Genomic DNA, 14,913 nt, shown 5'->3' with positions numbered 1-14,913 from the left:
AGAGCTCATTTATCTAATATACTGGACCAGTAACTAGTTCTAAAGAAATGGAGATCTGTGAATTACCTAACAAAGAATGATGCAAATATGTTTTTATAACTCTGTGAAGAACATCACAGGGTTGTCCGTGTCTGTATGTGGCGAAAGTGAGTATTGAGCTTTTCAGTTTACAAAACAGGTTAAAATGAACAAAGGAGAGGAGGTTTACAAATGGGAGGTGGGGAAGCCAGATAACAGTATTTGCCATATATACATGATGGCTGTGTGTGTCTTCTTTTTTTGGACTTATTCTCTCTCTCTCTCTTTCTCTCTCTCTCTCTCTCTGATGTACAGAGACTTTTTCGCAACCATTCATTTTTCTCCCTTCATGGTGTCTACCTTTTGTGTGAGGCTTAGAAAGTTCTTCCCTTCTCATAGCCACATTTTCTTCTTTTATGATTTTTTGTTTAAATATGGGGACAACCAGTATTTTTAATCCATTTGGAATTTATTTTGCTATAAGCCATGAGGTATATGTCCACTTTTTGTTTTTTAAGAGTTAGCCAATTGTACAAGTTAGTAGTAATATATGTGCTCCCCAATAAATAGACATGCTATCTATAGTGTATAATACTAGAGGCCCGGTGCATGAAATTTGTGCGTGGGGGGAGTAGGTTCTCAGCCTGGCCTGTGCCCTCCAGGGATGTGCAACTTCACATTGGGCCTAAACTGGCAGTTGACATCCCTCTCACAATCCAGATGCTGCAGGTATCAGTGACCATACTTTTCATACAGGTGAAAGGCATCTTGCTGTTGTATGGGCAGCTACATTTTTTTGCCCTGATTATAAAAAGTAGTACATAACATGATCCTTCTGAGACAGTAGTACCATTTTCCCCATCTTATGGGTGGAAAAACTGAAGCAGAGAGAAGTTAAGCAATTGGCTTTGTCACACAGTTAGCAATCAGGGCTGATCACAAAATGTGCAAGCTAGAGTCCATGCATGTCATTGCTGCATCATCTTGTTTTTTCATTGTTAGAGTAGCTTTACCAGGTTTTAATTTTTAAATCTAAGAGACTATTCCCAATATATAGGGTAGGGTGATGTCTGGTGATCAGGGCTGATCTTTGGGGCAACCAGGGGTTGAGGTGATCAGGTGGCCCTCACTAGAACCTGCTTTGGCTGATGGCCTGGCATCTCCATTGGCTGCACCCACCCCCTGATTGCTGCCACTGGTCGCCTCCTTCTCACAGGGCTGAAACTCAATGCAGGTTTGGGGCAGCTTCTATTGTACATTGAGTGTCTGCCCCCTGGTGGTCAGTGTCTGTCATAGCAACCCAGCCTTCTGCAGGTCATTCTGCGGTTCAGTCGATTTGCGTACTAGGGTTTTATTATATAGGATTGAATTTTGGAGTCTGTTTCTAAACATTCTATTCTGGTCCATTGATTTCTTTGTCCTCTTTGTACTACTGCCATATGTGTTCAATTACTGTAGCTTTATAATCTATTTCAGTCCCTGGCACTACAAGCGTACTCATTTGTCTTCTAAAATACTTTGCTGGGTTTTCTCCTCTGCTTTGTCTTTCTTATTATGCACGGTGTTGGTGTGGATTGTCGTCAGCTTAGTTGAGTCCCTCCAACTAGGCTGAGAAGCTTGGAAAGTGGTCTGCGCTCATGGCCTTGCAATGCCATAGTATAAGGAACCATTCCTGGTCTCTCCTCTAACCAAGCATTTTTACACAGTTTGCACTTGAGGTGAAATTGATTAACTGTTTCCAGAGAATGTTGACCTGGACACTCAAAAGAGAATCTAGAAAACCTTGGTGGGTAGTTTTAACCATAAGCGCATACTGAGCTTTTCCCAGAAGGGGGTTCATTCATTCATTTATGTATTCATTCATGCATTCATTTATTTGTTTATTTTTCTTCTGAAAATCCTGTCTAAGATCCCTTACTTTGCAGGCCCACAGAAAGCATGGCCTGGACAACACAGACTTTGAAGACACAAATTGATGTCAACAACAATCAATATCTTTCCCCTGTGGGAACTTTTGCTTTAAATGAGTCTCTATTTTTAGTACAGGACGAAGAGCATTTATAGCACCAGTTTTCTCAGATCAGACACCATGCCAGGTATGTGGTTCAGACACCAGGAACCCGCCTGTGAGAGGTCTTGCACTCCAAAGGCCATGGCAGTGTTTCTCTAACAACATATCCCCGTGGCTTCGCTCCTCTATTCCATCATGTTGATCCATGTGCCAAATTCCTGGGCTTGACACATGTAAAGAGATAATTCACATGATCCCCGGCTTGTTTTTGACTCTGTTTAAAAAAACGCAATAAAACTTTACAGACTACCAGTATGACTCAGTGTTGTTTCTGGATTTCAAAGTATTGAGGTTAGATGTGCTAATGATTTACTCCGGAGCTACTTTTGTAAGGCAAGCTGCCCAGGGCGCCTCTTGCCAGCACATCTGAGAGAAGAACGGCAACGTGTTCCCAACACGACCCTTGCCACCCAGTGCCGTGTCCGCAGCTCCAGAACCACAGCCCATGGCTGAAGGAGTTAGCAGTCACACAATGTGGCAGGCACGGCCTTTAGACCATAAACAAAAATAAAACACGATCCAAGCAGTAATCTTGTCCTTTTTTTCTAATACAGTTGGCAGCAATGGGGAATGCATCTTTTTACTAAAAGCATCTGGATGGAGTGGAGTTCTCCACAAATATTGAAATATCTTTCTCACTCTCCTCACACATTAGCTCTCTCATTTGACCTCTTGTTCCCTCTTTTATGATCTCAGTTATCCTGCAGCAGGCAAGGTCAAAGACACGGACAGAGTTGCTGGAAAAGAATTTCCTTGTTTTAACAAGAAAAGTCTTGGCTTCTCTGGGAGTTTATTTTATACAAATCTCACAGTATTTATCTCACAGAGAAGGACTAATATAGATGACCAGAGTTCACCTTATCACTCTTTTTAAAAATTGTTTAAAGTATTACATGTCTCCATTTTCCTTGATTGATCCTGGCCACTCCCACCTTGGAAGGCAGACCCCTACAGCCCCCATCTCTGTGTCCATTGGTTATGCTAATATGCATGCATACATGTCATTTGGTTGACCACTAACTCCCTTCTCCCCTTCCTTGCCCCTTGGTCAGATACATTTGACCCAGTAATCCCACTTCTAGGAATATATCCCAAGTAATCAGATACACCAATCAGAAAGGATATATGCACCCCTATGTTCACAGCAGCATAATTTACAATAGCTAAAATTTACAATAGCATCTATCTGACCAAATTTCCCAGCACCATTTATTGAAGAAACTGCCTTGCCTCCATTGCATGCTCTTGCCTCCTTTGTAGATATTAATGGCTTAGATCTATTTTTGTTAGTTTTTGTTGATCATTATATCCTACATATGAATGAGATCATGTGATATTTACCTTTCTCCAACTGGCTTATTTTACTTAGCATAATGCTTTCCAGTTCCATTCATACTGTTGAGAATGGTAGAAGTTCCTTCTTTTTTATAGCAGCATAGTACTCCATTATGTAGATGTACCACTGTTTTTTAATCCACCCATCTGCTTATGGGCACTTAGGCTGTTTCCAAATCTTAGCTATTGTAAATTGTGCTGCTATGAACATAGGGGTGCATATATCCTTTCTGATTGGTGTATCTGATTACTTGGGATATATTCCTAGAAGTGGGATTACTGGGTCAAATGGGAGTTCCATTTTTAATTTTTGAGGAAACTCCATATTGTTTTTCACAGTGGCTGCACCAATCTGCATTCTCACCAGCAGTGTATGAGGATACCTTTTTCTCCAGATCCTTGCCAGCACTTGTTGTTTGTTGATTTGTTGATGATAGCCATTCTGACAGGTATGAGATAATAACTCATTGTGGTTTTGATTTGCATCTTTCTGATGACCAGTGACTATGAGCATGTTTTCATATGTCTCTTGGCCTTCTGTATGTCCACTTTGAAAAGTATCTATTTAGGTCATTTGTCCATTTTTTTTGATTGGGTTGTTTATTTTCCTTTTGTTAAGTTCTATGAGTTCTCTGTAAATTTTAGAGATTAAATCCTTATCTGAAATAACATTGGCAAATATATACTCCCATGCAGTGGGCTTTCTTGTTTTGTTGATGATTTCTTTTATTTTGATGTAGTACTATTGGTTTATTTTCTCCTTAGTTTCCATTGCCCTAGGAGCTGTATTGGTAAAGATATTACTATGACAAATGTCTGATATTTTGCTGCCTATGGAGACTTCTAAGATTTTTTTATGGTTTCCCATCTTACATTTGAGTCCTTTTACCATTTTGAATTTGTTATTGTGTATGGTGTAAGTTGGTGATCTAGTTTCTTTCTCTTTCTTTCTTTCTTTCTTTCTTTCTTTCTTTCTTTCTTTCTTTCTTCTTTTTTTCCCTTTCTTTCTTTCTTTCTTTCTTTCTTTTTTTCTTCCTTCCTTTCTTTCTTTCGTTTCTTTTCTTCTCCTTCTCCTTCTCCTTCTCCTTCTCCTTCTCCTTCTCCTTCTCCTTCTCCTTCTCCTTCTCCTTCTCCTTCTCCTTCTCCTTCTCCTTCTCCTCCTTCCCCTTCCCCTTCCCCTTCCCCTTCCCCTTCCTCTTCTTCTTCCCCTTCTCCTTCTTCTCCTTCTTCTCCTTCTTCTCCTTCTTCTTCTCCTCCTCCTCCTCCTCCTCCTCCTCCTCCTCCTCCTCCTCCTCCTCCTCCTTCTTCTTCTTCTTCTTCTTCTTCTTCTTCTTCTTCTTCTTCTTCTTCTTCTTCTTCAGCATGTATCTGATCAAATTTCCCAGCACCATTTATTGAAGAGACTGTCTTGACTCTATTGCATGCTCTTGCCTCTTTGTCAAATATTAATGGCTCGGGTCGATTTCTGGGTTCTCTATTCTGTTCCATTGATCTATATGTCTGTTCTTGTGCCAGTACCAGGAAGTTTTGAGAACAATGGCTTTGCAATATAGCTTGATATCTGGTATTGTGATCCCTCCAACTTTGGTCTTCTTTCTCAGATTTGCTGGGCTATTCAGATCTATTTTTATTCCAGGTGAATTTCAGGGGAGTTTGTTCTAGGTTTTTGAAATATGCCATTGGCATTTTAATGGGGATTGCAATCTATAAATTGCTTTAGGTAGTATGGGCATTTTGTTGATGTTGATTCTACCAATCCATGAACATGGTATCTTTTTCCACTTATTTACATCTTCCTCTATCTCTTTTTTCAATGTCCTGTAGTTTTCCAAGTACAGGTCTTTTACCTCCTTGGTTAAGTTTATTTTTAAGTATCTTATTTTTTTTTCTTTTTGGTGAAATGGTAAATGGGATTGTTATTTTTTTAGTTTCTCTTTATGTTAGTTCATTATTTGGTGTATAAAAAATCCATAAGTTTCTGGGTGTTAATTTTGTATCCTGCTACATTGCCAGATTCATTTATTAAGTCTAGTAGTTTTTTGATGGAGTCTTTGGGGTTTTCTATGTACAGTATCATGTCAATGAGAATAAGAACAGTTTTACTTCTTTTCCAGTTTGTATGTCTTTTATTTCTTCTTCTTGTCTGATTGCTATGGCTAGCACTTCCAGTATTATATAAACTGGAGTAGTGAAAGTGGGCATCCCTATCTTGTTTCTGTTCTTAGGGGAAATGGATTTAGTTTTTGCCCATTGAGTATGATGTTGGTTGCAGATTTGATCATATAAGGCTTTTATTATATTGAAGTATGATCCATCTATTCCCACTTTGCTGAGAGGTTTTATCAAGTAAGAGTGTTGGATTTTTGTCAAATGCTTTTTCTGCATCGATTGCTATGGTTATGCGATTTTTTCTCTCAATTTGTTTATGTGATGTATCATATTTATTGATTTGTGAATATTGTACTATCTTTCCATCCCCAGAATAAATCCCACTTGATCATGGTGCATGATCTTTCTAATGTAATGCTGGATCCAATTTTCTAGAATTTTGTTGTGGATTTTGGCAACTATGTTCATAAGGGATATTGGCCTGTCGTTCTTTTTCTTTCTTTCTTTCTTTCTTTCTTTCTTTCTTTCTTTCTTTCTTTCTTTCTTTTTTTTTTAGTGTCTTTATCTGGTTTTGGGATTAGAGTAATTCTGGCTTCATAGAAAAAGCTTGGAAGTGTTCCTTCCTCTTGCATTTTTTGGAGTAGTCTGAGGAGGATAGGTTTTAGTTCTTCTTTGGATGCTTGGTAAAACTGCCATGTAAAGCCATCCAGAACAGGGCTTTTGTTTGCTGGAAGATATTTGATTACTGCTTCAATTTCTTCAGTAGTTATAAGCCTATTCAGGTTTTTTTTAAATTTTTATTCTTCCTGATTGACCTTTGGGAGCTTGTATTTTTCTAAAAATATGTTCATTTGGTCTAGGTCCAGAGTTGGCAAACTGCGGCTCGTGAGCCACTTGTGGCTCTTTGGCCCCTTGAGTGTGGCTCTTCCACAAAATACCATGGCATGGGCAAGTCTATTTTGAAGAAGTGGCATTAGAAGAAGTTTAAGTTTAAAAAATTTGGCTCTCAAAAGAAATTTCAATCGTTGTACTGTTGATATTTGGCTCTGTTGACTAATGAGTTTTCTGACAACTGGTCTAGGTTGTCCAATTTGTTGGAATAGAATTGTTCATAGTATTTTTTCATAGTCCTTTGTATTTTTGTGGGGTCAGTTGTTACTCACCTTATCTCTTAAATGAAACCTTTTATTTATGGAGAGAGCCTTGTGGCATGTCAGGACCCTGGTGTTACATTTTCCTTTCTTTTTTTTTCTTAAATGAAAAAGAAAGGACTTTGGTCATACCTTTAAAAATATTTAGTCAACTTGCTTAAGGTTGAGTGTAGGCAGGACAACTCACATCAAAACTAATGAAAGTTAATTGTCTGAAACCCTCTGCCACACTCCGCTCATGACCTGGAGGCCTTCTGTATTGCATATGGATTTGAAATCTCTTCTTTACATCTTCTTCTGATTTGGCCTTTTTGGGTTCCAGGCATGGGATAATTAAAGGGTTCTAGAATCATGTTGTTTGAATAAATCTCTCCAGCAGCCTCACGTGGCCTGACTGTGCATCCACTGGCATATCTCAATAAACAGCTTTAGGTGTCTTCACATTTTTCTGAAGAACTTCAGTAAATGCTTCAATTTACAGACAAGCTTCTGTGTGCCTGAATAGCCTGAATTCTATGACTTCCTTTTAAACATCCTTTAAATGACATTTAATATGGCTGAGTAGATGATACATGGGTGAAACGCTCCTTAAGCTGTAGTCCATCAGGTCACATGGTTTCCTAACTAGGTCCTTAAATGGGCTGATGGAGAATATGGCATTAAAAAAAAAAGAGTTGATCTATTAATACATTCATTACTGAAATCTTTTTTTAATTGAAAATTTAAAAATCTCATGACTCACATAAAACCCTTCTACTCAGGTTCAGATACCCACATTATTCCATCTAACTTCAGGTGGCAGGTCCTGATTTTGCAACCAGGGCAATCTAAGACATTAATCATTGTTCTGCATCCCAACTCCCTACCTCCACTGTCTGTGTTCTCTCCCTCTCCCCCTTCATTTCTTTTACCAGATCTCCTTGAGAGAGAACTGGTAATAGAAATAAGGTATGCCATATGCCAGACTCTGACTTTATGCCCATTTAAGTCAGTGTCTGCGAAAGAAAACGAGGGTCTTTGACAGGGTGGCAAATGGAATGTGTATTAAATGGGGTGTCACAGAATGAGACTTCCCCAAGTGACATAAGTAGGCATCTCATCTCTATGGACTCCAAACTGTCACCTTTAAAATGCAATAAATTTTGACTCTCTAGACTACTTAAGTATATTTATAAACAAATTAATGCTCTCCTCTTTAAAAAATTTTGTTGGGTCTTAATGTGATAATTTGATATTAGTCTCATTCTTTAGAAGAAAACCACATATTTGTTTGTTAAAATTACTGACTTGGAGAACTTTGGATTTCAATTAATTGTTCATTGATTTTTTTCCTTTGATATATAGAATGTTCCCAGATAAAATAATGTTATTATTGCTTACCACACCACATGTCCCACTGTTGGGTTCAGAAATTATGTCCCACTGTTGGGTTCAGAAACTTTGCATGTCCTCCTTTGAGTGTGTGTGTGTATATGTGTGTGCTGTGGTGTGTGTGTATACACACTATTTCAATCACAGATAGTTCTGGCTGATATTCAGAAATAGAATTGCACTGATGGTATATAATAGAACAGAACTCATCTGCATATACAGAGCATAAGTCAGCATAGGGAACATCTGTTAAAAGTGTTTTATTTTTTCTCAGATTTATAGAAAAATAATTGATATACATTACTGTGTAAAGTAGAGGCATTCAGCATGATGGTTTGATTTACATATATTGTGAAATGTTTACCACAATAGGTTCAGCTAACATCCATCCTTTCATATAGATGCAATACAAAGAAAAATTTCTTTTTGTTTCTAGAACTTTTAGGACAGTGAATGTCTTTAAGAAAGGATGTGTCTCTGCAGATGAGTGGATTAAAAAACTGTGGTACATCTAGATAATGGAATACTATGCTGCTAAAAAAGAAGGAACTTTTAGCATTTGCAACAGCCTGGATGGAACTGGAAAGCATTATGCTAAGCGAAATAAGCCAGTTGGAGAAAGATAAATATCACATGATCTCAGTCATGTGTGAGATGTATCGATCAACATAATTTGATGAACAAAAATAGATACAGAGACAAATGGCAGGGGAGGTGGAGGGTTAGAGAGCAAACAAAGGACTTGTGTGCATGCATATTAGCATAACCAATGGACACAGACTCTGGAGCAGTGGGGGCTTACTGGGGTGGGAATGGCTTGGGGGTGGGGGAGGTCAGTTGGAAAAATGGAGACATATGTAAAAGTTTAGACAATAAAAAAAAAGGATGTGCCCCTTCTGATTGTTTTTTCATCATGCCAGCATTTTAGATGATCTGAGTGCTGTTATTATTCAGTAATAAGACCCCATTGTCTGAGAGCTTGCCCAGCAGATTTGAGCCAGACTTCTGGGCATGAACTTTCCCTCTTTGAAAAGAAACTGAGAAACAGAGGCCCTCAGGCTGGTGGTCTTGCAGACCAGGCTGGAGAGAATGTCGCTACACCAGTCCAGTCTTGTCTCTGCAGGCTGTTCCCTGGAGCACTGATGCTATCAGCATTCTTGGCAGAGTCTGTCTGGTTGATGGATGATTAATGAGCTGTAACTACAATTATCTTTGACAAAAAACAGTGAGCTGCAAGGGTTGGTGGGGTTGGGAGTAGGGAAGGCAAAGAGGGCTCATGTCATCTATAAAAAAAAGTGCTCCCATAAAAATGAGGAAGTTTCCTTTAATACAGTGCGATCTAATGGTGTGTGTGTGAATACTTTTCTGGGACAAAGGGTTAGTGTGTGTGTGTGTGTGTGTGTGTGTGTGTGTGTGTGTGTGTGTTTCACCATAGCCAAGTTTTACAGAAAATTTTGAGGCAGGAAGGGCAACTTAGGTTTATTTGTTGTTGTTGTTCAAGGTTTCCAAAGTAAAATCAGCTTTCTTTGGTAGCTTAGGAGCTAGTGTGTTCAACCTGTTTAAAATCACAAACATGTGCATTCCAACAATGGTGTCAGGACCTGTGGAAGAGGAGAAAAGGGGACTTTGCTTTGAAGAAGCTAATATGCAGGATTCATTTGCTATTCAGGTTCTCCTAGTGCTAGCCTGGATAGTCTATAATTTGTCCTAGCAGAGAGTGGTTTATCCTATAAGCATATTGTATGCTGCTGGCTATAGGTATCCTGTTGAAACCCAATCTGGTAGTACTTTATCGCCAACATGAGCAATTGCATTAGCTTTTTAATATGTACTTTCGTCCATGAAACCACTGATGTAAAAGCTCTCACGTTAGGAACAGGTTGTAAATTATCTGTTGCCTGAGCATTGAATCTCCGGTAATTTTCCCCTGAACCATAGCATGTCTACTTAGTGACAAGTCCAAGTCACATGATGTGCAGCACATCAGGTTATCCAAGATTTGGCAGCAGCAATCAATGTCTGTTTCAAATGACAACTCCAGGTGACTTCATAGTCACCAGCCCAAATTCCTTCCTTTCTTCCTGCTGTTGGAAATAGTCAGCTCTTTGTGATGGGTTTAAGCCAGTTTTCCCCTCCCTTTCTTTTGGAGCAGCCTAAAACTTTATAGCCATTCTCACCATCTTCTCTCTCATCCCATAACCGTAGAGGAGAGAGCAGAGCCCTTGCGATGGACTGTGTGAGGGCTCCTTCCAGCATCCGTGTTTTCGGGAACAAGGACTGATGTGCCCCACATCCAGGGTGGCACGTGTTGCTCCCCCGGGTGTCCTGCTGAGGACAGAAGAGAGCCAGGAGACAGCGACCAGGACAGTCTCGTGACCTTTGACTGCACGGAGGAGCCATCTGCCTTTTCTGAGGCAGCAGACAGGCTAATGATCCCCCAAGGAAATTTCAGATTCACTTTCAGGATGGAAAAACCAAAGCATCAGTTGAGCTCATCTCTGTTGCCTTTTAATCATCTGCCAGATCAATAAACTGCTCCTTGAGACTGGATTCTTCAAGACTGTGTCTGGTATAGATTCTCTGCATCTTGTAAAGTATGAAATGCGCCCAGACTTACAGCAGACTTTCCAGCCCAGCAGGCCTCCACACTGGGCCAGGCTTTCAAACAGTCCCCACCCAAGAGGTAAGGGTCTGGGTGAAAGGCTCCAGGGTCTGGGTAAAAGGCCCCAGGACAGCACCATGACTGTGCCCACACATGAAACATAGATGCTGCTGCCAAGGGAAGTCAGGATGGCTAGAGGCACTGAGGCGGCTTTTGGAGCAAGGGGCTCAGCTCGGAAACTATAGGGATGAGGTCAGGCTCAGCCATCTTCTTACACACCGTGGCACACTGCTCGCACTAGCCTTTCCCTATTGCTGAGAAATACAAAGGGTCTCCTGGGATGCCATTTTCCTGAAACTCTCAGGTGGAATGCCCTAACCCACAAAATGGGGCTATTTACGCCTGTCTTATAGGATGGGTGCATGAATTCAGTGAGATCATGACAATGTAGCCCTTCATTGGGGGAGATGACACAGCAACCAGGACAGCTCAGCCTCACAAACCTTTCTGAAAGCCTTGAATGGTTAAGGTCAGACAAGTTGTGAGGAGGGGCCTCTTATCCTTTCCTCTTGCCTTAGAATCCTTCTCCCAATTTCTAAACACTTGGGATCTTCTCTTGGATCTGAGCACATGGCTGGAATGTCATAATCTTTACTAGAAACTTACACTGGTAGGAGCCAGATAATACTTTAGAGGCTCTAAATCCTGCAAGAGTTATAGTGCTCCCTGAAAATACAAAATGTAAATATTACTAAATTATCACATGAAAATCACAAAGACCAAAGAAGCTCTTATTTTCTCACAATAAGTACTTCAATACTGGGCATGTAATTTTTCGTATCTATTCTTTCCAAAACTCTTCTGGTGTCCTCTCTTTGCTGATTCCTGAAGGATGCACTTGGACCGTATGTACTGGGCAACCCAGCTCTGGTTTCTCAGACATTACAACTTGGCTTCTCAGCTCTCCTGCTGAATGCTACACTGGACACACAGGCATCCCAGGCACGAGGTGGGGAGACCCAAATGCTCTGCCAGGCTTCTTGCCTCTCTGCATCCTTGTGCAGTTTTGAAGTGATGTCCATCCTGTGTTAATCTCTTCGCCTTTTGAGGCCCAGGTAGGAAGGTTTTTCTGTTGATGAAACATCACTGCATTTATACAGACATTGCTGCTCAGTGACTTTTTGAATTAAGGCCTATTCATTGAAATAATGAGATGAAATATTTCGTTCATACGACTTTCTTTCATGGGAGCTGTCACACACTGGCATTTGAAAGATAGATTCCTTTCACTAACCTATTTGTAATTATACGTTTGGAAACTGATGTTAGTGGAAATCCTGTGGGTAGGTGGAGGGCAGGCGTGCCCTGAATAACCACACCAGGCAGTTGTCTTCAATGACAGGATGGAGCAGAGAGCTTTGCTCTGAGAAAGGAAATTTATTGGAATTACACTCCTCAATTTAGGGAGAATGGCTAGGTCTTTATTACTATTTATTTTAATACAGCAAATATGTCTAAAACTATAAAATCTTGCAACATAAATATTTATATTTAAAAACATTTATTTCACAATTTCTAGAAAAATAATGGTTCAGTTGGTTTCCCTGCTGAAAACATCATAGGGACCCATAGTATTGATTTTTAAAGGGTGTGAGAGAGAGGGCGGGGGAGATGGCAATTTGCACTGTACCCATGAGTCACTGTGTCTTAAGTAGAAAGTCTCTACTTTCTACTTACACATGTAAATATAGAAAAATACATATTTAAGGAAACATCCATAATCAATGACCAACTTTTTGCTCTTGGTTCATTTGCATTTTTCCACAGCTCCACCATCTACTGAGACAGGATTCACTAATTGCCTTCAAGGGAGCTCTTATGTCTGAGAAAGATGAGAGAACTACAGATAAACTTTATTAGCTTCCTATAGTGTTTTGTTCATGTTTCTAACCAATGTATTTTTTATTTAAAGCTTTTAGATTAAATGCATTCAATTTTTTGTGTCTCAATTTCCCCTGTGATTTGAAGAAGGCAAAATGTCTTTCATCTAAGCCTTAGATTCTAAGGTCTCCAAAGAGCTTCAGGTAAGTGTTGTTTTTTTTTTGTTTTGTTTTTGTTTTTTTTTTTCTTGGCATTCAGAGCAAAATAGAATGGAAAATATTTATATAATATCTGGACAAATGAGTTTGAGGAAACTACCAAATTAGTCTTGTATTTTGGGAACACTGTTCATCTCTGTAGTCTTTAAATGTGCCACACATTGCCTTGCAGTCTCCTTTGGCCCTTGATACATGCCAAGACATCTAAATTCCACATTATGTACTACATTTGCTAGGGATGTAGAATCTGCCAGGGGGGTTTGTGCTTCAGTTAGATGATTTGTTTAGGAATAATGACTCCTGTGAATTTCTTTGAGATTTTTTTAAAGATCTATTCTTTTAAAAAATATATATATTTTATTGATTTTTTTTTTTTTTTTTTTTTTTTTTTTACAGAGAAGAAATGAGAGGGATAGAGAGTTAGAAACATCGATGAGAGAGAATTTGCGCACCCCCCCACTGGGGATGTGCCCGCAACCAAGGTATATGCCCTTGACCGGAATCGAACCGGGGACCTTTCAGTCCGCAGGCTGACGCTCTATCCACTGAGCCAAACCGGTTTTGGCTCTTTGAGATTTTATTGGGACCTCTTTTATTGCACTTAGCACATCCTACTCTGTAGTGTTGTCATTGAATATGGACATCTCTCCTTAGAGATGATAAACCTTTGAGCATAAAAATAATATCAAGTTAATCTTGTTTTTTTCCCCCCCTAGAACATCTTTCTTGTCTAATAGTTTAGTTTAAAGATATAGTTTTTGAAAGAAAGAGCATACCTATAATTCTGTGGACTTGAAGTCAAAGAATTTTGCAACTGTATTTCAAAATCACAATTATTTGCAGATATTGTTATGAGATTCTACAGCTACCTATGATATGTCTTTTCTTCAGAAGCTAAATAATACAATATTGGGAGAGGTATAGAAGAGGAGAAACTAAAATTGCTGCAGTCAGTATTTGGATATATTCACTAAGTGATAGATGAGAAGAACAGGAGAGGAAAATGTTTTTGGAGCAGTTGGTCTATCAGTAATGAGGGAAGCAGACATCATATTCTATGCCTATAAAAATAACAAGAAATGTCCAGGAACATTTGTTCATAGTAGCCCCAAGTTAGAAATAACTCAAATGGTAATCAATAGGAAAATAGATAAATAAATTGCGGTGCATTCATACAACAGAATACTGTTCAACAAAATAGAACAAGTAAATGGCACATGAAACAGCATGGACACAAAATGCTGAGTAAAATAAACCAGACATCAAGAGAATATAGACTGTAGGACAAAATTTCCAGAAAGTTCAAGAACAGTAATATGTATGGCTGGTGATAGACATGTTGAAAGTTTTTTACTCTGAGGGGGCAGGTATGATCAGGAAGGGGCATGATGGAGCTGTGTTGGATGCTGAAAGTGTCCTATATTTTGAGCTGGGTGTGGTTTAAATGTGTAGAAATTTATCAGACTTTACATTTAAGACTTACACTATCCACATATTTTTGTACTTTATTATATATAACTCAAATTTTAACAAATAAAAGGGAAAAAGCACTGCTATTTGCTGAATGTTTACTATGTGCCAGGTAAAGTGCTAAGCGTGAGAGGCTTTAAAATATTAAGTAATTTGCCACAGGTCACAGATTCTTGACTCAAGCCCAGCTCTCCTAGTCTCCAAATCCCAATCCAAATTGCTGTGCTCTCTCTCTGCTGAGCCAATCCTGGGCCTTGCTGGGACTTGGTGCTTCCAGCGGCTGGTCCTCCAAGCAGAGCAGGTGGCCTGTGCAGGCAGCGGCAGCTTTGCCCTCAGTGTCTGTTTGGTAACAATAAACCTCTGTTGCTGAATTAACGGGACTGTTAAAACATTTCCCTTGCTGTTGGCTATGTCAAAGACCTTTGCCAAGTCTCAGGGACAGTGGCCTGATTGTTGAAGGGAGGAACTTACTGCAAAACAGCCAATGGAGTTTTCAATAAGGCACGGACGTAAGAACAGAAAATGTATTATTTGTGGTATTTCCTCATTTTTGAAGTTTGTTCTGGCTGGGTGCTCTTTTGGGGAAAGAAAACCAAAAATGAGGCTTCAGAACATATTTCTCCTCCACCTACTGTCCTCTTCATTTGACTTAATTATTTTAGTTTAATTTGTTAGAGTTTTAAAGTT

Source organism: Pipistrellus hanaki, assembly GCF_964339955.1.
Source record: "Pipistrellus hanaki genome assembly, chromosome: 1".
NCBI lineage: Eukaryota > Metazoa > Chordata > Mammalia > Chiroptera > Vespertilionidae > Pipistrellus > Pipistrellus hanaki.
This window is presented reverse-complemented; position numbering follows the sequence as displayed.